This window comes from Cervus elaphus, chromosome 4, assembly GCF_910594005.1.
Source record: "Cervus elaphus chromosome 4, mCerEla1.1, whole genome shotgun sequence".
In the NCBI taxonomy this organism is placed as follows: Eukaryota; Metazoa; Chordata; class Mammalia; order Artiodactyla; family Cervidae; genus Cervus; species Cervus elaphus.
Genome location: NC_057818.1, coordinates 61814746 through 61824185, shown reverse-complemented (window position 1 = coordinate 61824185; position 9440 = coordinate 61814746). Strand labels below are relative to the sequence as shown.

The 9440-nt window shown below is 40.7% G+C and overlaps 1 protein-coding gene across 1 annotated transcript in view; it reads left to right on the top strand.

Moving 5' to 3' along the window:
- The window catches only part of LOC122689309 (zinc finger protein 665-like), a 162657-nt gene that overhangs the window by 14640 nt on the left and 138577 nt on the right, over positions 1-9440 (top strand). The gene's annotated exons all lie outside the window — the stretch shown is intronic.

Here is a 9440-nt window from a genome sequence, read left to right as displayed (position 1 = left end):
CCGCTCGGCCCCGCTCGGCTCGACCCCGCTCGACCCCGCTCGACCCCGCTCGGCCCCGCTCGGCTCGACCCCGCTCGGCCCCGCTCGGCTCGACCCCGCTCGGCCCCGCTCGACCCCGCTCGACCCCACACGTCCAGACGCAGGCGGGGGTCCTAGGCTCCTCCGATCCTCGTTGTCCCTTTCTCCTGGAACCTACCGCTTGGGAATCTCTGGTGTCTCCCCTCGAAGGACGTGAGTTTACATTACTTCCTGAGGCCGAGACTTGGTAGGTGCGGTCGCCCCGGGAATAGTGAGGTACTGCGTTTTGCTTTTTAGTCTTCTTAAGCTCCGTCCATAGGATCCCCTCTACTCCATATCTGTGTTCTAGGGTCACTTTGGACCTTCCTAATCCCCCAGCTGTTCCTCCCCAAGTGAATTCAGTTGTTACCTTGAGAGGCCCGTGGTCTAATTTCCTTACAGAGTAAAATCCTGAGGTAACATATATCTTGCACGAAATATATAGTAATTTATAGGGGGGGAAAGTCATTATAATAATTGAGACATGGCACTTAATAATTTTGTAAATATAGCAAAACACTTGTTCAGGAACTAGCTTAGAATTTCATCTTTGCAACTGGTGGTGGAGCTGGAATTCTTCCTCGAGTGTTGCTCCTGCTGCTAAGTCACTTCAGTCGTGTCCGACCCTGTGTGACCCCGTAGACGGCAGCCCACCATGCTCCCCCGTGCCTGGGATTTCCCAGGCAAGAACACTGGAGTGGGTTGCCATTTCCTTCTCCTCTCGAGTGTTAGGGAGGCGTTTTACTGTCCTTTCCTGGTTTATATGACCAGGGTAATAAATTGACTACAGAAACTCTCCATTTTAGGAGATAAATTTCAGTGATGCTGGTTATTGGTATGAGCTCTAGAATCAAAGAAAAATATAAAATGGTCTCTATGCTCAGACATTTCCAACTCTTTGAGAACCCATGGAGTGTAGCCCACCAGGTTCCTCTGTCCATGGGATTTCCCAGGCAAGAATACTGGATGGAGTGTGTTGCCATTTCCTGATCCTGGGGATCTTCTGCCTCAGGGATAAAATCCCCATCCCTTGCATCTCCATTGGCAGCAGGATTCTTTACCACTGAGCCATGTGGGAAGCCTCTTTGGCCTGATACTAGTGTTTTATTTGAATTAAAGAAGTGAGTTTTGGTTGGTAGTTTTCCAGTCAATGAGACCCAGTGTGGATAATGCTGAATTATGGATTGCTGACAAGTGCAGTGGAAAGTGGTGTATAATAGTGGGAAAATATCTTAAGAGAGCAGAGAATCTGAAGACATTTGAGAGATAGTTTTAGATTTTGTGTATTAAGGTTGACTGTCAGTGCTACACTAAACCTAAGATGATTATGTGGGGCAGGTGGACAAGGAGCAGTTAGGTTCAAGTAATGAGCCCTGGTCATTTGTGGGAATGTTAGTGGTAGAATATTCTCAGAGATAAAAAAATTGGTTGAAAATGCTTCTAGCTAAAAGACCTTTGATAGAGTTCAGTAGGAGTGGGTTGTCTTCATTAATTAAAATTAATTGGAGAAGGGAGGTTGTCCTAGGATTGTGAAGCCAGTGACACGAGTGCTGTACACAGCTGTGTGGGATGTAGAGACAGGGTTATTAATAGGCTCAGGTCTAGATGTGCAACATGTGGGCTGATTGGATAATAAGATAATAAGAATGGAAGCCTGTGAGGATTGGTAATCCAGTTAATGGGAGATTTCATAATGAAGGCTGTAGTCGCAAAAGGCTTTGCTTTCAGCGGTTTATCTACTCAGAGTGGGGGATACTGATTTTACTCAGGTTAGAGTGGCCAGAAGCTTTGAAATCCAAGGGTCTATGAAGGAGGCCCCCCTTCCTTAAAGGGCTGGTGTATCTTCCAATTAGCTCAGTCGGGGACAACAGGTGGCAGTGAGATTGGGGCCTTTCTCTGTGACTTCTTCAATGAGCTCAATCGAGCCAAATCTCAAGGACCTTTAAAACTTTGTGATATCCCCAATTCCTGGCATGTTCTCCCAGGAGGGCCAGTTTCTTGGTTTCCATACTGAGTGCCCAGTGCCCTTTCATTTGCAGCTTGTGTGTTTCTGTGTGTTGCCCAGGCCCAGTGGTCTCTGCTGTTTAGCCGTGTTGCTTAACAGAGCACAGAAGAGTGGTGACAAAATGTGGAAAGTGGAGAGGAAGCTATCGGGGGTCTAGGAGAGTTGTGAGAGGAGGGAAGTTTCGACCTCTGGATGAGCCCTCTGAATGGTGTATGCGTGTGTTACAAGCATAGTGGTGTGACTCAGTTCAAACTTGCTCTCCTGCCTGCAGGTGGCCAGTGCTTTAGTGATTCTGGCAAATGTTTTAGAAGGCATTCAAACCTTACAGATCGTGAAAGAAAATCATACTGGGAAGAAGCCATACATTTAGAGTGCAGTAAATCTTAAGGGGACCATAAGGTAACCTGTATATGAGAGAAAGGATGTAAATGTAATATATGTGACCAGTGCTTCAATCCAAGTCTCATTAGTCATATCATCAGGGAATTCATAATGGAGAGAAAGCAAATGCAATGAGTGGGGCACATGCATCAGGTAGCATTCAGGCCTAAAAAGACATCAGGTGATCCATATGCAAGAGACCTTACAAATGTAATCGTTGTGGTGAGGCTTTTGTCAGGTGTTTCCATTTAGGCTTCATGAAAAAATTGATACTATAATACCTAGAAGCTATGTTGATGTAATGAGTGTCAAGGCTTTCAGACAACAGGCTGAATTTAAGATTCAGTAAAGAAGTCATTCTGAAGGAACAGCTTACAAGTGATAGAGTGTGTAAAACCTTTACTTAGGGCTCATATCTCACCCGTCATCAGATGATCCATATGAGGGAGATCCTTACAAGTGTATGCAATGTGGCAAGACTTTTAGGTGCTGCCTTAAACTTAGGATTCATCAAATACTTTATACTTAGAAATGCAATGACTATGGCAGTTTTTACAATTACTACTCACTTTCTAGGTATGTAGAATATATATCCTGGAGACAAGCCACACAAATATGTTTGTAGGAAGGAGTTTTGTGAAATAGCACAGCTTGGGGACGATACTAGAGCAATGCCTTGTAGACGCAATTGGAGTGGAAAGAGTTTCACCTTGAGTTGAAGTATATGCAATACGAGTCCATATTGAAGAGCAGTCATGGAACTGTGTCGGGAAGGGCTTTCTCAAGACTTCAGAGTGTATTAGATATAAAAATACATGTCTTTCAAAGAAACCACACAAAAGTTGTGCATGCTATTTCCTCTAAAATCAGGAACAAGACAAGGGTGCCCACTCTCACCACCACTGTTCAACATAGTTTTGGAAGTCCTAGCCACAGAAGTCAGAGAAGAAAAAGAAATAAGAGGAATCCAGATTGGAAAAGAAGTAAAATTTTTACTGTTTACAGATGACATGATCCTCTACATAGAAAACCCTAAAGATAGCACCCCCAAATTACTAGACCTAATCAATGAATATAGTAAAGTTGCAGGATATAAAATTAATACTCAGAAATCTCTTGCATTCCTATATACTAACAATGAAAAATCAGAAACGATGGAAACAATCCCATTCACCATTGAAATGAAAAAAATAAAGTACTAAGGAATAAATTCACCTAAAGAAACAAAAAGACTTATATATAGAAAACTGTAAAACACTAATGAAAGAAAGATGACACACATAGATGGAGAAATATACCATGTTCATGGATTGGAAGAGTCAATATAGTGAAAATGAGAATTGTACCCAAAGCAGTCTATAGATTCAGTGCAATCCTGAACAAGCTACCAAGTGTTTGTTAGCAATCTGTATGTCTTTCTTGGAGAAATGTCTGTTTAGTTCTTTGGAAAAGAAGTATTTTTGTCTTTTGATGACTGCTTTTCTTTGGAAAACAAGTATTTTTCACAAACTAGAACAAATAATTTCACGATTTGTATGGAAACACAAAAAACCTCGAGTAGCCAAAGCAATCTTGAGAAAGAAGAATGGAACTGGAGGGATCAACCTTCCTGATTTCAGACTGTACTGCAAAGCTACAGTCATCAAGACATTATGGTACTGGCACAAAGACAGAAATATAGATCATTGGGACAATATAGAAAGCCCAGAGATAAATCCACACATTTATGAACACCTTATCTTCGACAAAGAAGGCAAGAGTATACAATGGAGAAAAGACAATCTCTTTAACAAGTGGTACTGGGAAAACTGGTCAACCACCTGTAAAAGAATGAAACACTTTCTAAAACCATACACACAAATAAACTCAAAATGCATTAAAGAGCTAAGTGTAAGACCAGAAACTATAAAACTCTTAGAGGGAAACATAGGCAGAACACTCTTTGACCTAAATCCACAGCAAGACCCACCTCCCAGAGTAATGGAAACGAAAACAGAAACAGATGGGACCGAATTGAACTTAAAAGTTTTTGCATAATGAAGGAAACTATAAGCAACGTGAAAAGGCAGCCTTCAGAATGGGAGAAAATGATAGCAAACGAAACAACTGACAGTTAATCTCCAAAATATACAAGCAGTTCATGCAGCTCAATTCCAGAAAAATAAACGCCCCAATAATAAGTGGGCCAAAGAACTAAAGAGACATTTCTCCAAGGAAGACATACGGATTGCTAACGAACACTTGAAAAGATGCTCAGCATGACTCATTATCAAAGAAATGCAAATCAAAACCACAATGAGGTACCATCTCATGCTGGTCAGAATGGCTGGCATCAAAAAGTCTAGAAACAGGTGGGAGGGGGGTTCGGGATGGGGGACACAGGTACACCCGTGTCTGATTCATGTCAATGTATGGCAAAACCCACCACAATATTGTAAAGTAATTAGCCTCCAATTAAAATTAATTAATTTTTAAAAAGTCTACAAACAATAAATGCTGGAGAGGGTGTGGAGAAAAGGGAACCCTCTTACACTGTTGGTGGGAGTGCAAACTACTGTGGAGAACATAGTGGCTGTACTAGAGTAGAACTGCCATATGAACCCAGCAATCCCACTGCTGGGGATACAAACCAAGGAAACCAGAATTGAAAGAGACACATGTACCCCAGTGTTCATTGCAGCACTGTTTACAATAGCTAGGACATGGAAGCAGCCTACATATCCATCGGCAGACAAATGGATAAGGAAACAGTGGTACATATATACCGTGGAATATTATTCAGCTATAAAAAGGAATGCATTTGAGTCAGTTCTAATGAGGTGGATGAATCTGGAGCCTATTATACAAAGTGAAGTAAGTCAAAAAGGGAAACACTAATATGGTATATTAACACATATATATGGAATTTAGAAAGACAATAACAATGCCCCTATATGCAAGACAGCAAAAGAGACACAGATGTAAAGAAGAGACTTCTGGACTATGTGGGAGAAGGCGAGGGTGGGATGAGAGAATAGCACTGAAACATGTGTATTACCATATTTAAAATAGATGACCAGTGCAAGTTCGATGCATGAAGCAGGGCACTCAAAGCTGGTACTCTGCGACAACCCAGAGGGATGGGGTGAGGCAGGATGTGGGAGGGGAGTTCAGGATGGGGGGGACACCTGTATACCTGTGGCTGATTCATGTTGTTGTATGCCAAAAGCCACCACAATATTAGCCTCCAATTAAAATAATTAATTTTTTAAAGAAGTTGTGTATGCTGAAGTTTTAGCCAAAGATCAAAACTATGGAACATGAAAGGATTTATATTGGAGAGCAGGCTTGCACAGGTAATAAATGTTGTATTGCTTTTCATCAAATATTCAGACCTTGTGCATAGTGAAGTAATTCACGCAAGTCAGAAACTGTACAGATATACTGAATGTCAAAACAACTTTAAGAAACCATATGTTTTCCTGGAGAAGGAAATGGCAAACCACTCCAGTATTCTTGCCTGTGAAATCCCATGGACAGAGAAGCCTGGCAGGCTGCAGTCCATGGGGTCGCAAAGGGTTCAGACACGAATCTGTGACTAAACAACAATTCACCAGGAAAGGGACACAATTCTTGAGGCACTATCCCTCTGTGTTCCCCCTTTGCCTGGCAAAGAAATAAAGCCACTCTTTCCTTGTCCTTCAAAAAAAATAAAGAAACCATATGTTTTTAAGATTCACCAAGAAGTTCGTATTTTGGAGAATCTTTTCAAGTGTAATGAATTTGTCAAACTTTTGGACCAGTTCTTACAGCAGACTACACATAAGACAATTCATATTAGGAACAAATAAATCTTTAGTTCTCTGGCCTCAGTCTGTGATATTACATAGTGTAGAAAAATTATATTAAATATATTGATAGTTATAGCATATGTATGTTAAATATGTTGAAAGTTAAGACATATGTAGAAATAGCCCATTATCTTCAGTGTGTAAAGTGTTTAATAACTTGAGTTTTCTTAAGAAGATGACATTACTATTTATGACTTTTCCTGCAGAAGTTCCAAAAGCGTTTTGTTTTATTTTATACCTTTCTTACAGGTATTTCATGATGGTCTCTGAAAAGCAATAAGTGAGATAAAGGGGTTGACTTCATTAGGTGTAGTTAATTTATATCAATCTTTCCTTGGATAACGGGGACACAGAATTGTCAAATTCAGTGGTGTATGAATTAGCATCAGGAATGGACAGAGAATACTGTAAAGCTATGACATGATTTATCATGCTCACTGTATTCAGGGTACCCTTCCATACACAGACCACAGTGTGTTTTTGGACAGGGTGCCATACCATTTGACCATCAAGAGAGCAGTTTTCTGAGTGGCTTTTAATCAAAAAAAGTCTATTGGTATATATATGTGTATAGTTCACATTTAACTTCTGCCATTACCATTTGCTACTGTTTTATTCAGAATGTATCATGGGTCTCCTGTCTTGATTAATAAAATGTAGTCACTTTTGTCACAGCCCTGGATGACTTACGTTCCTCCCACTACACAGTTTTATCCCACCTCAGTACTTTGTGAAAGTGAAAAGTGTTAGTAGCTTAGTCGTGTCCAACTCTTTGCGACCCCATGAACTGTAACCCACCAGGCTCCTCTGTCCATGGAATTCTCCGGGGAAGAATACTGAAGTGGGTTGCCATTTCTTGAGGGGATGTTCCCAACCCAGGGATCAAACCTGGGTCTCCTGCATTGCAGGTGGAGTCTTTACTGTTTGAGCCACCAGGGAAGCCAGTACTTTGTAACAGAAGCTAAAAATGCAGCATTTGGCTCTTAGGGTTGAAAGAATCTATGATGATTTCTTTCCATGATGGAACCAAACAACATGCAGTTTGGGGATTACATGTTCATAATTTGCACTTATTTTAAATAATTAATTCAATATTTGAACTTAAGTTTGTCTCAGAGACATGAAGTAGTTTTTTCTTGCTATTTTCAGTTCTATCCACATATAAATTTACAGTGAAGAGCACTACAGTGTAATGACTTTCTTCATTCCTTTGATAGCTTCAAATACACAGCAATGTGTATTCTTAATTTCACAGCCATTATGCAACTAGGCAAGGCCATGAGAACTTTTTTGCCAAATAGGGTGTGAGTAATTGATTACTCCTCTCCATGACTAGATCTTTATATCTTATAAAGAAATCACCTAGATAATGCTCTAGGAATCCAGTGGTTAGACTGATCTTTTATTCCCCGGGGACTGGAATTCACTAGTTGGTAGGAGAAATAAAATTCTGCAAGCTCCTTTTTGTTGTTCAGTTGCTAAGTTGTGTCTAACTCTTTGGGACCCCATGGACTGCAGCACGCTAGGCTCCTCTGTCCTCCATTATCTCCCAGAGTTTGCTTAGATTCATGTCCACTGACTGAGTGATGCTATCTAAGCATCTCATCCTCTCTGTCTCCTTTCCTTTTTCCTTCAATCTTTCCTAGCATCAGGGTCTTTTCCAGTCAGTTAGCTCTTCGCATTAGGTGGCCAAAGTATTGGAGTTTCAGCTTCAGCATCAGTCTTTACAATGAATATTCAAGGTTGATTTCCTTTAGGATTGACTGGTTTGATCTTGCAGTCCAAGGGAGTCTTCAAGAGTCTTCTCTAGCACAATTCAAAAGCATCAGTTCTTTGGTGCTCAGCCTTGTTTATGGTACAATTCCCACATCTGTACATGACTACTGGAAAAACCATAGCTTTGACTGCACATACCTTTGTCACCAAAGTAATGTCTCTGCGTTAAAATCTACTGTCTAGGTTTGTCGTAGGCTGCAGTCACCATCTACAATGACTTGGGAGCCTAAGAAAATAAAATCTGCCACTGTTTCCACTTTTTACCCATCTATTTGCCGTGAATTGATGGGATTAGATGCCATGATCTTAGTTTTTTGAATGTTGAGTTTTAAGCCAGCTTTTTCATTCTCTTCTTTTTACCTCATCATGAGGCTCTTTAGTTCCTCTTCTCTTTCTGCCATTAGGATGGTATCATCTGCATATCTGAGGTTGTTGATATCTTTCTCAGAAGTCTTGACTCTAGCTTTTGATTCATCCAGCCCAGCATTTCTCATGATGCACTCTGCATATAAGTTAAATAAGCCGAGTGACAACATACTCCTTTCCTAATTTTAAACCAGCCAGTTGTTCCATTTCTAGTTCTTTTGCTTCTTGATCTGTATACAGGTTTCTCAGGAGACAGGTAAGGTGTTCTGGTACTCCCATCTCTCATAAATTCCCACAGTGTGTTGAGATCCACACAGTCAAAGTCTTTAGAATAGTCAGTGAAAGAGTAGTAGATGACATATTATTGAGCCATAAAAAAAATGAAGATTTTTGCCACTTAAGATAACCTGGATAAATGTAGAGAACATTATGCTAAGTGAACTAAGGCAGAGAAAGACAGCTATTGTATGGTCTCACTTACATGTAGAATCTACTAGAGTGAAAGTCAGTAACAGCCAATAGGATGGTGGTTTTCTAGATCTGGGAGTTGGGGAAGATAGGGAGATGTTAAGGTACGAACCTTTGAGTTGTAAAATGAGTAAGTTCTGGGGAGCTATGTGCAGCATTCTAACTGTAGTAAATTCTTCTGTGTTACTGCATACTTTAAATTTGCCAGTAGACTAAATCTTAAGTGTTGTCACCATACAAAACATGGAAACTGGGAGTTGATGGTTGTGTTGATGACTGGATTGTGATAAATATTCCACAGTGTATCCATCTATCAAATGGTCACATCATGCATGGTAAGTGTAGACATATCCATTTCATTAGTTCTATGTCAGTAAGTCTGGAAAAGAAGAAAGTAGGAGGTGGACTGGGTTTGCCATATTTAGTGGTGTTCAACCCATGTTTCCCATGAGATCCATGAAGCATTTTGCAAAACCATGTATGGTGCCCCCTGCCATATCAGACATCCTCAGATACTTGTGTGGGTCCTAGTCCCAAGTATGTTCACAGTGCAGCAA